A 20,623-nucleotide genomic window follows, 5' to 3' on the forward strand; every position below is an offset into this window, starting at 1 on the left:
ACTCCACTGATAATCCACGCCCATCCATCCCCTTTTAACCACACCCAGCCACACCCTTCCCCCACTACCACACAAAGGTACACGCTCCTAACTTGTATACTTGTAGCAGGAGAAGGAAAAAAATAGACATATCACTCCATAAAAATCAGAATCCCATCAAATTTGGTCAGTGCTACCTCTAACTTAATCCACTATAAATCCACTCCTACTCCACTCCCATCAATCCCCTTTTAACCACACCCAGCCACACCCTTCCCCCACAACCACACAAAAGTACAGCCTCCTAACTTACATACTTACAACAAGAGAAGCAAAAAAGTAAAGACATATCACTCCATAAAAGTCGGGATCACACCAAATTTTTTCAGCGCTACCTCTAACTTAATCCACTATAACTCCACTGCTATTCCACCCCCATCCACCCCCTTTTAACCACACCTAGCCACACTCTTCCCCCACTAACACACCAAGGTACGGGCTCCTAACTTGTATACTTTTAGCAGGAAAAGGGAAAAAGTAGACATATATCACTCAAAAAAGTTATAACCACACCAAATTTTTCTCAGCTAGACCTCTTACTTAAATCACCGTAACTCCACTTCTACTCCACCTGCATCCACCCCCTTTTAACCACACCTAGCCACATCTTTCCCCCACCACCACACCAAGGTACAGTCTCCTAACTTGATTATTTTCAGCAGGAGAAGCAAATAAGTAGACATATATCACTCAAAAAAAGTTAAAACCACACCACATTTTTCTCAGCACTACCTCTAACTTAAACCACCGTAACTCCACTTCTACTCCACCTGCATCCACCCCCGTTTAACCACACCTAGCCACACCCTTCCCCCACCACCACACCAAGGTACAGGCTCCTAACTTGTAAACTTTTAGCAGGAGAAGCAAAAAAGTAGAGATAAGTAGCATTCAAAGATTCAAGTCAGACCATAATTTTTCTCCACTTGCTTCCACTTTTTCAACTATAACTCCACTTCTACTCCACCTACATCCACCCCCTTTTAACCACACCTAGCCACACCCTTCCTCCATCACCACACCAAGGTACAGGCTCCTAACATGTATATGTTTAGCAGGAGAAGGGAAAAAGTAAGAACATATCACTCAAAAAAGTTAAAACCACTCCACATTTTTCTCAGCACTACCTCTAACTTAAACCACCGTTACTCCACTTCTACTCCACCTGCATCCACCCCCTTTTAACCACACCTAGCCACACCCTTCCCCCACTAACAGACCAAGGTACAGACTCCTAACTTGTATACTTTTAGCAGGAGAAGCAAAAAAGTAGAGATAAGTAGCATTAAAAAATTCAAGTCAGACCGCAATTTTTCTCCACTTGCTTCCACTTTTTCAACTATAACTCCACTTCTACTCCACCTACATCCACCCCCTTTTAACCACACCTAGCCACACCCTTCCTCCACCACCACACCAAGGTACAGGCTCCTAACTTGTATACTTTTAGCAGGAGAAGGGAAAAAGTAAGAACATATCACTCAAAAAAGTTAAAACCACTCCACATTTTTCTCAGCACTACCTCTAACTTAAACCACCGTAACTCCACTTCTACTCCACCTGCATCCACCCCCTTTTAACCACACCTAGCCACACCCTTCCCCCACCACCACACCAAGGTACAGGCTCCTAACTTGTAAACTTTTAGCAGGAGAAGGGAAAAAGTAAACATATCACTCAAAAAAGTTATAACCACAAAAAAGTTATAACCACACCACATTTTTTCACTGCGAACTCTAATTTTAATCCACCGTAACTCCACTTCTACTCCACCTGCATCCACTCCCTTTTAACCACATCTAGCCACACCCTTCCCCCACCACCACACCAAGGTACAGTCTCCTAACTTGATTATTTTCAGCAGGAGAAGCAAATAAGTAGTCATATATCACTCAAAAAAAGTTAAAACCACTCCACATTTTTTTCACCAATACCTCTAACTTAAACCACAGTAACTCCACTTCTACTCCATCTGCATCCACCCCCTTTTAACCACACCTAGCCACATCCTTCTCCCACCACCACAATAAGGTACAGGCTCCTAACTTGTATACTTTTAGCAGGAGAAGGGAAAAAGTAAGAACATATCACACAAAAAAGTTAAAACCACTCCAAATTTTTCTCAGCACTACCTCTAACTTAAACCACTGTAACTCCACTTCTACTCCACCTGCATCCACCCCCTTTTAACCACACCTAGCCACACCCTTCCCCCACCATCACTTCAAGGTACAGGCTCCTAACTTGTATACTTTTAGCAGGAGAAGGGAAAAAGTAGAGATAAGTAGCATTCAAAAATTCAAGTCAGAACGTAATTTTTATCCACATGCTTCCACTTTTTCAACTCTAACTCCACTTCTACTCCACCTCCATCCACCCCCTTTTAACCACACCTAGCCACACCCTTTCCCCACCACCACGACAAGGTACAGGCTCCTAACTTGTGTACTTTTAGCAGGAGATGGGAAAAAGTAAAGATAAGTTGCATTCAAAAATTCAAGTCAGAACGTAATTTTTATCCACATGCTTCCACTTTTTCAACTATAACTCCACTTCTACTCCACCTTCATCCACCCCCTTTTAACCACACCTAGCCACACCCTTCCCCCACCACCACACCAAGGTACAGCCTCCCACCGCACTTACCTTTGGCAGGGCGACGTCAAACTTGTCGGGGAGTCTCGTGGCGAAATCAGGCGGAAGAGAGAGGCCAGGAAATGGGTCGAGAAATCCAGCAGAAATTCCCTCCTGCTTTCAACCTCTTGCTTCCCCACCTCCCTGCTGTCCCTGCTGAGCTCCGAGGCCCACTGTAGGAGTATTAGTATTAGTAGTACACACACACACACACACACACACACACACACACACACACACACACACACACACACACACACACGGGTCATATAAACAGATCCCGTCCCCTCCCTTTCCCTTCCGTTCAAAAATTTACTTGTCCAAAAAGTGTTCATATTTTTTTTTATTGTGAGCGAATGAGACAACGCAGGATGATCAGATTTGGTGTGCAAGGTGTTAAATAGTTGATCTAAATCCCCTGTAAATCCTAACTCTCTAGGACAAACCAAACCCCCAAAAAACACACCCCAGAACTAGGTATGAAACATTTCCGGGAGGGGCCGTAACAAAATTTTTAACCGAAGAAGTGTTGACATTTTTTGAGATTGTGAGAGAATGAGACAACACAAGATGATCAGATTTGGTGTGGAAGTTGTTAAATAGTTGTTCTAAATCCCTTGTAAATCCCAACTCTCTAGGACAAACCAAACCACGAGCATAAATTCAACATCAGTAGCCTGTTACCAATGGCTTTATCCTGCTGAATGTGTAACGATACTTATTTGAGTGCGTGTAAATATCTCTCTCTCTCTCTCTCTCTCACACACACACACACACACACACACACACACACACACACACACACACACACACACGTACCTTCTGGTGGTTCCGCAACATGTGCATTAAGTTCTTGCGGTGCGACGTGCAGAGGTCAGGGAAGATGGAAGGGTCGTTCACCTTGCCTGCCCGGTCCTGGTTCTTGAGCAGTGCCTGAGAGTGGGAGAAATAGGTCAGGCTAATCGCTCAATATCTCCATAATCCCTCGCTCTACTTCCCTCAAATTTTAACACTAGGCAGACACGCCCTCGCTCTACCAATCGCTTTAATCCCCAACCCTCTCGCTCAATCTAAACAAGAGAAAAACACCAAAAAACATACACATATCAGGTACGGAAAAAAATGTAAAATTGAGTGAGAGGATAATAGGTCAGGTTATCGCTCTATATCTCTGGCATCCCTCGCTCTACCTCGCTCAAATTTTAACACTAGGCAGACACACCCTCCCTCTACCAATCACTTTAATCCCCAACCCTCTCACTCACTCCAAACACCCCAAAAAACACCTTTACCTGCGAGAACTTGTTATGCTGTACCTGTACACACAGAAGAAACATTCACGCACATGTACGCAAAATCGCAAGGCTCTAACACATGCGCACATGGAGATACAGGGCAAAACGTACACACATATACACACACACTAACCTGGAAAAGTATAAAAATTTTGAAAAGATGATCACATATTTTTGCCTCTAACTTTTTTTCTACACAATCGAAGTCTCTGAAATTTTACGTACACACAGAAGAAACATTCACGCACATGTACGCAAAATCACAAAGCTCTAACACATGCGCACACGGAGATACGAGGCAAAACGTACATACGCATACACACACACACTAACCTGCTAAAGAATAAAAAATTGAAAAAAATGATCATATTCTTTTGCCTCTAACTCTTTTTCTACATAATCAAAGTCTCTGAAATTTTACGTACACACAGAAGAAAGATTCACGCACATGTACGCAAAATCGCAAAGCTCTAAGACGCACGCACACAGAGATACAAGGGAAAACGCACACACACACATACACACACACCAACCTGGGAGAGCCCTCGAAAGCACTGCTGAGCGATTTGCCGGACGTCACTCTCTCGGTCCTTTGAGGAGACCCAGTGGAGGAGCGAAACCTGCCTCTTCTTCCTCCCTCCTCCTCCTCCTCCTCCTCCTCCTCTGATGGCTGCTTCTTCCTTCCCCTTGTCTTCTGTTGAGAGAGAAAAGTATGAGTGAAAATGAAAGAGAGAGAGAAAGAGATAGAGGAAGAGGAGGAGGAGGAGGAGGAGTCTCAATACTAACAAGGGTAGAATAGGATTGTAGGTGTAATATACAGGTAGGAAGGGAGTTAGCATAATTTGCAGGAGGAGCCGATCAGAAATTTAGATCTGAAAGTGTTAACCTTTTTTTTTATTCTGAGTAAACTAGAGCACTTAGGGTCATGAAATTTGGCGTGGAAGGAGTTAAATAGTTGATCTTAATTCTCTCAAAATCCAAACTCCCTAAGACAAATGGAAACCTGAGAGAAATGGATCTGAATTAAGGAGAATGTTTCCGAGGACTTCATTTTTTGGCAGCAAGACATCCCGAATCTTTAAACATTTTTGGTGATTATGAAAAATTGTGAGGGTTTAGGATCATGAAATTTTGTGTGAAGGGAGTTAAATAGTTGATCTTAATCCCCTCAAAATCCCAATTCCTTAAGACAAATGGAAACCTGAGAAAAATGCATCTGAATTAAGGAGTGTGTTTCCGAGGACTTCATTTTTTGCCAGTAAGAGGGTCCCAAATCATTAAACATTTTTAGTGATTATGAAAAATTGTGAGGGTTTAGGATCATGAAATTTTGTGTGAAGAGAGTTAAATAGTTGGTCTTAATTCCCTCAAAATCCCAACTCCCTAAGACAAAGGAAAACCTGAGAGAAATGGATCTGAATTAAGGAGTGTGTTTCCTAGGACTTCATTTTTTGCCAGTAAGAGATCCCAAATCATTAAACATTTTTGGTGATTATGAAAATTTGTGAGGGTTTAGGATCATGAAATTTTGTGTGAAGAGAGTTAAATAGTTGGTCTTAATTCCCTCAAAATCCCAAACTTCTACGACAAGCAAAAACCTAAAAAAAAAAAGAAAACATTTGAAATTTCCGTGCAAAAAAAGAACGAAAAAACGCAAGGCAATCCATCATGACATCTTCCCTCTCTCTCTCTCTCTCTCTCTCTCTCTCTCTCTCTCTCTCTCTCTCTCTCTATCTCTCTCTCTTAGTGTCCACCTGCTGCTCTCTCTCTCTCTCTACCCCTATCTCTCTCTCTCTCTCTCTCTCTCTCTCTCTCTCTCTCTCTCTCTCTCTCTCTCTCTCTCTCTCTCTCTCTCTCTCTCTCTCTCTCTCTCAGTAGTAGTAGTAGTAGTCTCTCTCTCTCTCTCTCTCTCTCTCTCTCTCTCTCTCTCTCTCTCTCTCTAACACACAAACACTCTCTCTCTCTCTCTCTCTCTCTCTCTCTCTCTCTCTCTCTCTCTCTCTCTCTCTCTCTCTCTCTCTCTCTTTCTCATTCCATTTCCAGGGGTAGTTTTGTGACCCTGGTGGTAGTGTGACCCTTCCTCTGTACCATGAACCTAAGGACACACACATTTGACCAGGCTTTCCTAGGAGTTGTGGGCATTTCAGGGTAGTTTTGTGACCCTTCCTCTGTACCATGAACCTAAGGAAACACACATTTGACCAGGCTTTCCTAGGAGTTGTGGGCATTTCCAGGGGTAGTTTTGTGACCCTCTGTACCATGAACCTAAGGACACACACATTTGACCAGGCTTTCCTAGGAGTTGTGGGCATTTCCAGGGGTAGTTTTGTGACCCTCTGTACCATGAACCTAAGGACACACACATTTGACCAGGCTTTCCTAGGAGTTGTGGGCATTTCCAGGGGTAGTTTTGTGACCCTTCCTCTGTACCATGAACCTAAGGACACACACATTTGACCAGGCTTTCCTAGGAGTTGTGGGCATTTCCAGGGGTAGTTTTGTGACCCTTCCTCTGTACCATGAACCTAAGGACACACACATTTGACCAGGCTTTCCTAGGAGTTGTGGGCATTTCCAGGGGTAGTTTTGTGACATAAGAACATAAGAACATAAGAACGCAGGAGTCTGCAAGAGGCCGGTAGGCCTGTACGAGGCAGCTCCTTTGACCCTAAGCTCCCGTGTATCTAACCCCACCTAATATCGCTGTCCATGTCCGGGTGGTAGATATTATACAATGAACATAATACAATATCAATAATGTTAATGTAAGGACGGTAACGTTACCAAAACTCTGATGCCTTTCCACAGCATTTATTTCAAACAGGTCTCTATGCAAAGGTGTATCAGGTCATTCAAACTGATATATAAAATTATGATGTGAACTGAAGAACCGGTATTTGCTTCAACTTTGCAACTAGAAGAAAAATCAACACATTACTTTATATTACAGCCGAGAAACATTATACACCTATTTCAACCTGCTTAGCACATTGAGTAATACCCTCCACCGTGCCTGCCGTGCATAAGGAAACAAGTTACTGTAATATATCATGAAAGGTATGGAACTATACTGTATATTTTGTACTAATAAAAAAAACCCAAGCATGGGTGTTTTTAGTTCAGCAGTAAACAAACATAGAGTAACAGATGCTACATTACTGGAAGACTTGAGAGATTGATAAGCAGCATCAGGGAGAGAGAGAGAGAGAGAGAGAGAGAGAGAGAGAGAGAGAGAGAGAGAGAGAGAGTTAGAGATGAGAGAGAGAGAGAGAGAAAAGAGAAGGAGGAGAAGAAGAAGAAGAAAAAGTTACCAAACCTAACATATTTCTCTCTCTCTCTCTCTCTCTCTCTCTCTCTCTCTCCCCAAACAGGACCAAAAAACAAGCCCGAGAAAACTGGCAAATTCTAACGTATTAAAACCAGGATGTTTCCAGCAAGCAATAAAGGCTGAATTATAAGCAACACATTACTCCAAGTATTTGCTCTTCACACAGGGGATGACAGCTGGCCAGTACACAAACATGAGGGTGTCTTTGTGGCACCAGTGTCCACTAATTAAAAGACGTCTAACTGGCAGAAAATGAAGTCCTCAGAAATATACTCCTTAATTCAGATGCATTTTTCTCAGGTTTCCCTTTATTTTAGGGAGTTGGGATTTTGAGGGGATTAAGATCTACTATTTAACTCCCTTCACACAAAATTTCATGATCCTAAACCCACACAATTTTTCATAATCACCAAAAATATTTAAAGATTTGGGACCTCTTACTGGCAAAAAATGAAGTCCTCAGAAATATACTCCTTAATTCAGATGCCTTTTTCTCAGGTTTCCCTTTATTTTAGGGAGTTGGGATTTTGAGGGGATTAAGATCAACTATTTAACTCCCTTCACACAAAATTTCATGATCCTAAACCCTCACAATTTTTCATAATCACCAAAAATGTTAAAAGACTCGGGATGTCTTACTGCCAAAAAAATGAAGTACTCAGAAACATACTCCTTAATTCAGATGCATTTTTTTCACATTTACAATTTATAAATAATCAGCAGTTTAATCGGTATCGGCCAAATTGCTTATCGGTGCAACCCTAATATATAATTATAATATATAATTACCCAAGATGGCTTTTTCACATAAGAATCATAAGAAGGACTAATTCTTTTTTATTTATATTTTACTTGAAAGAAACATTTGAAACATTTGAAACATTTATTAATAGCCTATTAGGTACAGTTACATAATATGTTGTATGTATTGTTAGAGGCCAGCCTTTATATAAGCATAAGCTTTTCAGGCAAAAGTGAAGACAATAGATATATAAGAAAAAAAAAGGAATATTGCAAATATAACTTTGAACAAAAAAAAACATACAAAATACAGAATACTGAACATTAGTTAGAAATATAACAGTGGTAGGATATACATACATAATGGAAGCTCGGCGAAATCAATAATACCATAATTAAAAATAATAAACCAAAGTAAAATAAAGAAAGAGAAAAAAAATAATGTACAAAGAAGCAAATGAAATTATATACAGAATTATAGGATGAAGCAAAATGAAATAATAATAATAATAATAATAATAATAATAATAATAATAATAATAATAATAATGATAATAATAACAATAATAATAATAATAATAATAATAATAATAATAATAATAATAATAATAATAATAATATTACAATAATAATAATAATAATAATAATAATAATAATAATAATAATAATAATAATAATAATAGAGGGAAGGACAGAATAAATGGGTAATTCATTACGGAACAAGTGTGGGGGAGATGACGTTATATATGACTTGATGAGAAATTGGAATTTACTGGATAACAATCAATAGGTATCAAGCAGATGAAGCTTTAGTTTGTTTTTAAATATGTTGAGAGACGGAGCATTTTTTATATCCTGGGGAAGGGAATTCCAGATCAAAGGTCCCTGGTACATAGTGGAGTGCCGAAAGAGAGTAAGGCGATGTGATGGAAGGCAGAACTGCTCTCTGTGTCTAGTGGGATATAGATGAGTAGGGAGTGAGGCACTGATCTGATGTTTGTACATACAGGTAGCAATAGAAAGTTTAGTGATATCTTGTAGTTTGAGGATTTTGTGTTTTTAAAGAGAGGTGGTGTGTTCAAGGTAAGAACTGTTTGTGATAATTGAATTATCTTTTTATGTAGTAAGTTCAGACTAGTTAAGTGGGTGACATAAGTGGTACTCAGATAGGATTGCAGTACAGAAGGTGAGGGTATATATGTGCATAATACAAGATTTTAGTACTTCGCAAGGCATAAAATCTCTTAGACGATATAGCATAGCAGTGCTTCTTGAAAGTTTATTCGAAATATTGTTTATATGGGATTTGAAATTAAGGTTTTCATCAAACATAACTCCCAAAAACTTAAAACTAGTTGATCTACTAATAAGGTTATTATTGATTTTAAGGTCTGGCAAGTAAACATTTACTTTGTTAGAAAAGAACATATAAAAGGTTTTATTAGTATTAATTGTGAGTCTGTTGCTTAAACACCAATTATATAATTTGTTGAGGTCTTGGTTAGCTTGTGGGAATAATGTTTCAATATTAGAGTCAGTAAAATACAAAGTCATGTCATCTGCAAAGAGGATGGTGTTGGCAGAGGTGAAGATATTAGTAATGTCGTTAATATATATAAGGAACAAAATAGGCCCTAAAACACTCCCTTGTGGGACACCAGTAGAAATATTTCGAGTGGAAGACTTATGGCCATCATATATTGTGCACCGGGATCTGTTTGTTAGGTAGTCTTGAAACCAGGAGTGTAGAGGTCCTCGTATACCATAGAAATATAATTTGTCGAGTAGAATCATGTGGTTAACGGTATCAAAAGCCTTTGAGAAGTCAACAAAGATGGATAAGACTGATTGTTTAGTGTTAAGGGAAGAATAGAGATGAGAAGAAAACATACTGAGGGCGTCATAAGTGCTAGAACCTGACCTAAAGCCATATTGGCATCTACCCAAAATGTTCTTGCTATCAAGATATGCAACTAATTTATTTTTCATTAATAATTCAAATATTTTAGAGAAGGGAGAGAGAGTGGAAATTGGGCGGTAATTGTTGGGCACACTATTGGGGCCAGATTTGTGCACTGGCGTGATATTTGCAGTTTTCAAATCAGAGGGAAATTTGCCAGTGGATATTGATTGATTAAAGAGCAATGCAATGGGGTAAGTAATTTCCTCAATATTACGTTTAATTATGTGGGCCGAGATTTCATTAACATTTGAGTTTTTACTTTTGAGAGTCTTGATAACATTCATCACGTCAGCAGAAGTGACTGGTAGGATAACCATTGAGTTTTGGTAATTTCCGTGGAGGAAATCAGTGGCATTTCTAGAAGCAGAAGGCAGTGCATCATTGAGCCTGGCTGCAATTTCACTGAAATGTTCATTAAGAGCTTCAGCAATTTCTTCTGGCTTAGTAAGTGTAGAATCTTTATGAGATAATGTTGTTATCATTGTTTTTGGTTTATGTCGACCTGCTAATTCATTGATGGTTTGCCATATTTTCTTGGTATTGTTTCTAAAGTTACTGAAAATTCTAATGTAGTAATTATATTTAGCTCCTCTAATTAATCGTGTAAGATGGTTGCGGTATAATCTGTAGGCGTTGTGATTGACAATTCCTAATTTGTACATCTTAAATAATTTACTTTTGTATTTTATCGAGTTAAGTATTCCTGATGTTAACCATGGGTTAGACAATCGTTTGGCAGTTACAAATTTAACTACTTTCGGGAAGTGCTTGTTATATAATTCATTTAAGGTTTCCATAAAATTGTTGAAGTTTACATTTATGTCATTAGAATTAAGTGTAACATTCCAATTGATTGCAGATAAACTAGTGGTAAACAGGTTATGTTGATGTCTGTTAAAGTGTCGATAGACTATTTTATGCTTTGTGCAAAGATCAGAGATTACTGCAATATGTAGGAATATGGGGAGGTGGTCAGATAATTGGTAGTGGATTATTCCAGAGGTAGAAGATGGAGTGAAGTTAGTCCAAATATGGTCGAGGAGTGAGGGTTGACCTAGGTTAGGATTATCTGGAAATCTAGTAGGACGAGAAATGTGCGGGAAATAATTCAAAGTCTGCATAGAATTCAAAAAGTGGTTGGTTGGTTGATGGGAAGAATGTTCTAGGAGATTAATGTTAAAATCCCCAAGTAGGACAGTGTTGTTGTTTTTAAAAAGATCATGAGATAGTATGTTGTGTAAAATATGTGTGAATTCTTCCACTCCAATATGCTTACTGTGCGGTCTGTATATAACAGAAAATATGAAGTTACTTGAAAGTTTTAACATAACAGTGCATATCTCTATGTCATCACTAATAAAGGTATATTGTTGAATAGGTATGGCTCGAAGGCCAGAGTTAATGAAAAGAGTAACTCCCCCATGTTCTCTATGAACTCTACTGGAGTGATAAGCGTCATAGCCTTCTAAGACGTAAAGATGTGAGGTTGAATCCTTTAACCAAGTTTCTGATAGTGCAATAATGTGTGGTGGGGTATTGAAGCATTTAAAGAGTGAGGAAAGACTATCAAAATTTTTGTGAAGGGATCTAACATTGAGGTGGAAGATGTTGAGGCAAGGATGTGACACATTACTGGTGTGTGAATTGTATTCCTCAATACTGTAATAATTAGAAAGGGAGTTAAGGTTAGCATGGCCATTTACTGCTCTTATGATCTCAGTGCCAATATCATCTGTACCCATTTGATTGTCACCAAAAATATCATCATAAAGTGATTCATAAAGATTCTCCATTGAAAATTAGAAGAATAAGTATAAAAAAAAAAAAATGTAAAGAGTAAAGAGTGAAAAAAGATATATAAAAATATAAGATATTCCAATTAATACTTCAGATAAATACATACACTGACCCGACAGGCATATAATAGCAACGCTTGAAAATTAGTAAAGCTGTCATACTAATAAATGACTGCATAGCATTACAAGCAAGACACTATAGCGAAAAGTAAATGTGCTAGTAGTAGCAGTAGTGGTGGTAGTAGTAGTTGTTGTTGTTGTTGTTGTTGCTGTTGTAGTAGCAGAAGTAGTAGTAGTAGTAGTAGTAGTAGTAGTAGTAGTAGTAGTGGCAGCAGTAGCAATAGTAGTAGTAGTAGTAGTAATAGTAGTAGTAGAAGTAGTAGTTGTAGTTGAAGTAGAAGTAGCAGTAGTAGCAGTATTAGTAGTAGTAGTGGCAGCAGTAGCAATAGTAGTAGTAATAGTAGTAGTAGAAGTAGTAGTAGTAGTTGAAGCAGTAGTAGTAGTAGCAGTAGTAGTAGTAGTAGTAGTAGTGATAAAAATAGCAATAGTGATAAGAGCTGCTGTAAGTGCTGGTAACATGGAAAAATAAAGGCCATAGCAGTGTGCCAAAAATGAGGGTGAATTTGTAATTGTTGTGAAGATATGATTGTTGTAAGTTATATGGAAAGAAAGAGTAAAGAAAATCAACAGGAAAAAAATCAATCAATTAAAAAAGAAAAAGAAGCAGTAATAGTGTCATACAAAAGAATCCGTGCATATATCCATACAGTTGTGACACAATAAGGGGAAGTAATCAATTAATGCATTATATACACAGAGTGGAACATTCTAGAAAATGTAAATGCATTCAGCATAGGAGTTGATTAAGATCACCTAAGCTTCATCTCTGAGTGCAGGGAATTTATCTAAGAAGGTTTGAAGGGATTCATCATTTGTTATGATATGTTTAAGGTTGGAACACTTCAATTTGACATATATTTTACCATCTCTAGTGTAGCATTGTTGGAACTGTTCTCTATGGAGTTTTCTGATGTTCCAGATAGCTTTAAAGATGGAAAGGCGTTTAGGAGTTAGGCTTTCATTGACATACAAGTTAGGTCTCATTGTGACACAGGCACTCATGATTTCATCTTTCTTTTGGCGGCTATGGAGTTTGATTATTATAGGTTTCTTTTGGTTCTGTTTTACTTTGTTGCCAAGTCTATGAGCTACATTGATGTCATTGCGGGATATATTTATTTTCAATGCTTCCTTGATAGTATTCACTACTACATCAGCTGCATTCTCACTGTTAGTTTCTTGAGGAAGGGCAGGGCCACTGATTATTACGGTGTCCCTCCTTTCATACTGACTCACGTCATCTATTTGGTTTTCTAGTCTAGCTACTCTGTTTTCAAGGGTAACTATTTTTGTTTTCAATTGATCAATGTGTTCATCTTTCTTGTCCATGATTAGTTGCACCGCTTTTATGATAGTGTTCACTATTATCTTACTCTCCTCCGAAAGTGCACTGATGTCGTCCTGAATAATGCTGCTTATGGTGAGGGGAGGTGACTGCTGTGAGGGTCCGCCAACTCCCCCAGCTGATGTGGAAGACATGATTGATGCATCGGAATCGCCAACCCCCTTCGTCACTGAACCAGGCTTATTCCTTGTGCCGACCATAGTTGACTCTGTAAACAAAGTACTGGACGGCAGAAACAATGCGAGAGATAGAAATGTGACAGTATGGAGTTGAAGGAGGCTGGTTCAGTATAGCGGGGTCGGGTTGTTTGTTTTGGTGCAGGGAGATTGTTGGAACGTCAGGCAGCCAGAAGTTAAATGCTGCTATTTACGGCAGTCCATGGTGTTTGATTGTATTGTAGCGCTTTAAAATTTGAGAATCATACCTGCGGAGCCAGTGTATGTCACTGGCTGGGAAGTATGGTAAGTGTGTGGGTAGTTTATGCTGGAAATGTAGGAACACAGCCAGCACGTCCGTCACGTCCCGTGGCAGAGATGGCAATGATTCACTGGTGCCTGACTTGACCAGTACAGGACCAGTACTGGACCAGTACTGGAGTTGTTCCTTACAGAATTCCCTCAACCCTTAAAAAACACCCCAAAAAATAACTGCCCCACACACACTTTTTCTCTCCCTTTCCTCACAGGGCAGTGCCGGGGTGAGGAGGAGGAGGAGGAGGAGGAGGAGAGGAGGGAAAACGTAAACAAAGAAGAAGAGGAGGAGGAGGAGGAGGAGGTGGAGGAGGAAGAGGAAGAGGAGGAGGAGAAAGAGGAGGAGGAGGGAAAACGTAAACAAAGAAGAGGATGAGGAAGAGGAAGAGGAGGAGGAGAAAGAGGAGGAGGAGGGAAAACGTAAACAAAGAAGAGGAAGAGGAAGAGGAGGAGGAGAAAGAGGGAAAACGTAAACAAAGAAGAGGAAGAGGAAGAGGAAGAGGAAGAGGAGGAGGAGAAAGAGGGAAAACGTAAACAAAGAAGAGGAAGAAGAGGAGGAAAAAGAGGAGGAGAAGGAGGAGGGGGAGGAAGAAGAAGAAGGAGGAGGAAGAGGAGGAGGAGGAAGAGGAAGAAGAGACGGAGGCGGAACACTCTCCCTCCCTCCTCCCTGCGTCATCCACCTCTTTCCTCCATTCCTCCTCTTCTCTCCACTTCTCTCCTCCTCCTCCTCCACCACAAGGGAGAGAAAAACCTCCTCCTTCCTCCTGTCGCAGCAAAATGGCGGGAAAAAATGAGAATAAGGAAAAAAAAAAGGAAAAATGTGACTCACGTAGAAGGTAACCACAGCAGTAGTAGTCGGTCGGGAGTTTTGCCTTTGTAACGGCACTCCCTGACGTGTCTACTGTCTGGGTCTATTGTTTTCCTTTTTCTTTCATTCTTTTTTCTCTTATTGTCCAAAACTTGTGTAGTGTTGTTTTCGTTTGTTCGGTGTGTTCATTTTCAAATAAAAATGTTCCAATGTTGCAGCCTCACGCACTTTATGCTTTCCTCTGCACAGGCCGGGCACCAGAGCAGGAAGTGTCGCAGGTCTTCGTGTTCAGCTTCACACATGTCACACTTGGTTTCCTCTTGCTGGTGTCTGTTTCTGTCTTTTAGTTGCATGTTGTTTGTCCTGCATCTGAATAGCACTTCTGAGGCTTGGTTGTTGGTGTATACCTCCTCTTGTCCTCCCAACTCCTGTCTCCATTTTCTATATATCTTAAGGCTCGCTTTCTCATTCATTTGCCTCTTCCACTCTCTTGTATCCAGCTCTCTCATTCTCTGCTTTATACTCTCCTTTCTCTCATTCCTCACTCACACTCAGTCCCTCAGTTGCTCTCAGTTCATTCAACAAATCCTTCACCCACCTACTTTGTCTCTTCTCTATCGTCTCCTCTCCCACCCTTCTCACCAAATCGTTTCCTTCCACAAGAACATACCTTAAGTACTTCCACTGTCCCTCCCTTATCCTGTTTTTAACACTGGAGCTTCCTATCTCCCCCTGAGTGCTGCTTCCTGTGCATACATTGGTGCCCTCAAAATCTTCCTGTACACCTCATTCTCTATCCTCTGCAACTTTTTATGTCTGTCTTTGTGATGTTTATTATATTTACCCCGTACAGGATGGATGGCAGTGCAACATTTTTCCAATAAGTCTTTCCTTTTAACATTCTTGAACAGCTCTTTTCAATTACATTGTATGTCATATTTGCTAGCCTTCTCGCTTTCCTGAACAGTTCTTCCTTTTGCATTTGAAAACAGTTCCTCTTGTCATTGACTATTATTCCTAAATATTTAATTCTATCCCCAACACTAATGCCCCCTATACTTTCTGGTTTGTTTTCCATATTAAAAATGATAATATTGCTTTTCTGCTTATTTACTTCTCGTCCATATTCTTTAGCTATAGTCTCCATCCCATCTTCTCTATCATCTGTACTGCTTCCCCTACACTATTTGCCAAAAGCATGCCATCATCTGCAAAGAAGAGAGGTAATCCTCAATGCCTCATCTTTGTACCCACATTCTAGCTCCACTAGCTCCTGAATTATTTTAAAAGTAATCATCTTCAACAGTGTAGTTGAGGCAGTACATCCCTGTCTAATCCCACTGGTCACTTCTATTTCTATCTCCCCCTCTTCTTTATCGTATTATAAGCCATTTCGCCGCCCAAGAACACATATTTGACAAGGCTTTCGTAGGAGTTTGGGTCATTTCTTCATTTAACTCTGATTTTCGTATGTGTATTTTTACATTACTGATACAATTTTATGCTAGTGTGATGCAGAATTTTCTCAGCAAGATGATGGTGGTCTCAGTTTTTCTTGAAGATGAATGTTGGGGTCGGGAAACAGGGTGGCGGTGAGGTGTGTGAGGCCGTCGGTTTTGGATGAACTGCGCACACCCACGGGCCCACGCCGGCTGCTCTCATATCATTATATATTCTCTTGTAGTTTTGAATAGAAAAAAAAGAGCACCATCATCATCCTCTCTTTATTTTCCATTTGGTGTATGTTCATTTTATGTGTCTTTGACTTTGATCTTTAAGGTTTCAACTTCAGAGACAGCAGTACTTATGTTGTGTGGACTCCATTAACTGAACTAATTATAAAAAACAACAATCCAGAAGATCAGAATATAGCTGGATATCGTAGACCTTAATCACCTCAATTTTGTCCATCTTAATTCAGCAATCTTTTAGCCCAGCACCTCACTGACTTGCCTAACAGATCAGAGCACTCATTGAACGTACGCGCTGGACACTTCCATTCACTCCCGTCGCAACAAATGCCATTCTTGAAAGGACTTGATCATTTTCGCAACTCTTTAAACTGATTGACTGACTAACTGACGATGTGGGTAAGTGAATGAGACAAGGAAGAGGAGGCGAGGATGGAGAAAATGACAACGAGAACAAGGAAGAGAGAGAGAGAGAGAGAGAGAGAGAGAGAGAGAGAGAGAGAGAGAGAGAGAACCAAACAAATATATAGCGAGGGGCTGAACCTTGGCCATGATAAGATTAGGCTGAAACTAAGCTCCTTAGAATATTATTGCTCAGTGCATAAGCGTTGATAGGAATGGAGGAGGAGGAGGGTGGGAGGAGGAGGAGGAGGAGGAGGAGGAGGACGAAGGAAGAGGAGGAAGAGGAGAAGAAAGACATGGACTATGAGGTAGAGAAGGCAAAGCAGGAGGAAGCGAAGCAGGAGGAAGAGGAGAAGGAAGAGAACTGGTGGGGGCTGTAAAGGGAAGATTTAGACGAGATGGAGACCGACTGGACAGAAGCATGAATTTTTGTGCCTGTAACCTTTAGACCACCTACTTCTGATCTGAGACCGGTGCCCTGAAATGTATCCGGTGGAACACCCTTTTTTTCCCACATATATTCGCGGCATGTTTATCGAAAACGTACACGGTGAAATCATACTGACAACGTTGCCTGAGGTAGATGCAACGACTATAACATCTTTATTGTAGCCTCTTCACATTGTTTAGGTTCTGTAATATAAAAAGGAGACTATCCCCGTGGACTGTACGCACTCAGCGTGTGACGAGCTGCGGCGTGGGGGACGTGATGGACTGCGCCTCCACTTACGTGTGCTCTTATTCCAGTCTGGACGTGTTATTCATAACATTTCCGATGCTCAATAGAGTAACCCGAACACACGGAGGCATAAACACTATGAAATGTATGTCCTTTATATGCTTCACAGAGCACGCCTACTCCTCATGCGTATTAACCTGTTTCATATGCATATGTTGCTACAGAGATGAATGAATATATGAATGAATGTGCTAACCAAATCCAGTTTTAACTTGTTTTATAGTTACGTTTCATATACGCACGTTGTTAGACAGAAAGAAAGGGAAGTCTCACACCACTGTTCTCCGGCACTCTGTGCTCCTTCTTGCATAATGTCATTGTGTGTCCTCTGAAGTTGTTTGCACTTCACTTCTGTACATTGCGCGTGCTGGCAGAACTGTGTGTGGAGATGTGCCGGACTGCTGGATGTTTGCACTTCACTTCTGTACAGGGCGCGTGCTGGCAGAACTGTGAGTGAAGATGTGCCGGTCTGCTGGATGTTTGCACTTCACTTTTGTACATTGCGCGTGCTGGCAGAACTGTGAGTGAAGATGTGCCGGTCTGCAGGATGTTTGAACTACACTAAAGTACATTGCGCGTGCTGGCAGAACTGTGAGTGAAGATGTGCCGGTCTGCAGGATGTTTGCACTTCACTTTTGTACATTGCGCGTGATGGCAGAACTGTGGTGAAGATGTGCCGGTCTGCTGGATGTTTGCACTTCACTTTTGTACATTGCGCGTGCTGGCAGAACTGTGAGTGAAGATGTGCCGGTCTGCAGGATGTTTCCACTTCACTTTTGTACATTGCGCGTGCTGGCAGAACTGTGAGTGAAGATGTGCCGGTCTGCAGGATGTTTGCACTTCACTTTTGTACATTGCGCGTGCTGGCAGAACTGTGAGTGAAGATGTGCCGGTCTGCAGGATGTTTGCACTTCACTTTTGTACATTGCGCGTGCTGGCAGAACTGTGAGTGAAGATGTGCCGGTCTGCAGGATGTTTCCACTTCACTTTTGTACATTGCGCGTGCTGGCAGAACTGTGAGTGAAGATGTGCCGGTCTGCTGGATGTTTGCACTTCACTTTTGTACATTGCGCGTGCTGGCAGAACTGTGAGTGAAGATGTGCCGGTCTGCTGGATGTTTGCACTTCACTTTTGTACATTGCGCGTGCTGGCAGAACTGTGAGTGAAGATGTGCCGGTCTGCTGGATGTTTGCACTTCACTTTTGTACATTGCGCGTGCTGGCAGAACTGTGAGTGAAGATGTGCCGGTCTGCAGGATGTTTGCACTTCACTTTTGTACATTGCGCGTGCTGGCAGAACTGTGAGTGAAGATGTGCCGGTCTGCGGGATGTTTGCGCTTCACTTTTGTACATTGCGCGTGCTGGCAGAACTGTGGTGAAGATGTGCCGGTCTGCAGGATGTTTGCACTTCACTTTTGTACATTGCGCGTGCTGGCAGAACTGTGGTGAAGATGTGCCGGTCTGCAGGATGTTTCACTTCACTTTTGTACATTGCGCGTGCTGGCAGAACTGTGGTGAAGATGTGCCGGTCTGCTGGATGTTTCCACTTCACTTTTGTACATTGCGCGTGCTGGCAGAACTGTGGTGAAGATGTGCCGGTCTGCAGGATGTTTGCACTTCACTTTTGTACATTGCGCGTGCTGGCAGAACTGTGGTGAAGATGTGCCGGTCTGCTGGATGTTACCACTTCACTTTTGTACATTGCGCGTGCTGGCAGAACTGGAGACGTGCCGGTCTGCTGGACGTTTGTTTTTGTATAGTATATATGAGCGGTGATGTGTGGGAGATGTGGAAGCACTCCAGCTATTGTAGTTTCGTTGATGTGGCAACGCCCCCGCGAGGAACATGATAAGAGACGAGTGATCATAGCGGCGGCGAGTGCACGATGGTTCGGGGAGAGGCGAGGCTGAGCCTTTTTGGGCGAGTGCAGATGTGCAGACGCTGCTGTGTTTCCGAGGAGTGCGAGACTGAGACTGTTCAGACGCTGCGGTGTTCCCGAGGAGTGCGAGACTGAGATTGTTTGGGCCAGCACAGAGGAGCGATGCAGAGTGTGTTGGAAGGAGGATACCGAGGACACGAGATGCCAGGGCGGAGAGGAGGAGGAGCTTCATGGACGCAACAGAGGAGCTACGCCACGCACTCCGGGCGGCACTCTGCAGCGGTGAGCGTGGGAAGCCTCCAGGGCAACTCTGGCATCACACTCCTCGCCGCTCCGCCCTCTGCTGCCCCTGAAGGCGTGCTCCAGGGCCAGGAAGGCGTGAGCAAAGGAGGGAGCCCTTGCGTGGCCCTAGTTAGAGGAAGCCTCCAGGACCACGCTGGCCCATGCTCCTCGCCCCTTCGTCTTCTGTTGTCCTGAAGGCGTGGGCAAAGGAGGGAGCCCTTGCGTGGCCCTAGTGCGAGGCAGCCTCCCGGCCCACGCTGGCCCCTGCTCTCGCCCTTCGCCTTCTGTTGGCCTGAAGGCGTGGGCAAGAGGAGCCCTTGCGAGGCCCTAATTAGAGGAAGCCTCCAGGACCACGCTGGCCCATGCTCCTCGCCCCTTCGCCTTCTGTTGGCCTGAAGGCGTGGGCAAAGGAGGGAGCCCTTGACGTGGCCCTAAGGGCGGCTGCCTCACGCCCCTTACTGCTCGCCGCCGCTGCCGCCCTGCCGCTAATCCTCGCGGTCAATGGGTGACCACCAGATGGCCGTTGCCATGATTGCCGCAGGCCCAACATGAGCAGGGCGGGGCGGGCGTATTGCCACGCCACCCCAGCCTCTCCAGGAAGCCGCCACCCGCCTTCCCGGGGCTCCGGCAGGCCCCGCCCAGCGCCCTGCTCGGCGTCCTCCTCCAAAGTCTCCCAGCCACTGCCATCCGAGGACTCGCCACTTTCATCCTCCTCGTCCGCTCCTTCAGTGTCCGCCTCCCAGCCACTGTCGTCGTCGGCTGTGTCTCCGTCAGCCTCGTCACTCTTTTCTTCAGTCTCCTCGTATTTAACTTAATCGCGCGCCTCCACGCGACTCTTGTCGTCGGCTGTGTCTCCGTCAGCCTTGTAACTCTTTTCTTCAGTCGTCTTGTGTTTTCTTCATCGCGCGCCTCCCAGCGACTCTCCTCATCGCTGTCTTTCTGCTGTTCGGCATTGCCAGGGTCTTGGGCGCCCGGTTCCAGCCCTGGGTCAATATACATCCTGTACCGTTGCCGCTTGGGTGGGGCAGCGGGCTTGATAACGTCAAACAGCCACACTGCTGTCGCCTCCGACAGTGGCCGGTGCGCCTTCAG

The 20,623-nt window shown here is 42.6% G+C and overlaps 1 long non-coding RNA gene across 1 annotated transcript; it reads right to left on the minus strand.

Moving 5' to 3' along the window:
- Positions 1-2,711: 2,711 nt before the first annotated feature.
- Positions 2,712-4,658, minus strand: LOC126991437 (uncharacterized). The gene is made up of 3 exons (XR_007745516.1): positions 4,502-4,658; positions 3,493-3,606; positions 2,712-2,846 (listed from the first exon to the last, which is right to left on the minus strand). It is a non-coding gene; the product is annotated as an uncharacterized LOC126991437 (long non-coding RNA).
- Positions 4,659-20,623: the final 15,965 nt, after the last annotated feature.

The sequence above is a fragment of the Eriocheir sinensis genome, unplaced genomic scaffold, assembly GCF_024679095.1.
Source record: "Eriocheir sinensis breed Jianghai 21 unplaced genomic scaffold, ASM2467909v1 Scaffold279, whole genome shotgun sequence".
Classification (NCBI taxonomy): domain Eukaryota; kingdom Metazoa; phylum Arthropoda; class Malacostraca; order Decapoda; family Varunidae; genus Eriocheir; species Eriocheir sinensis.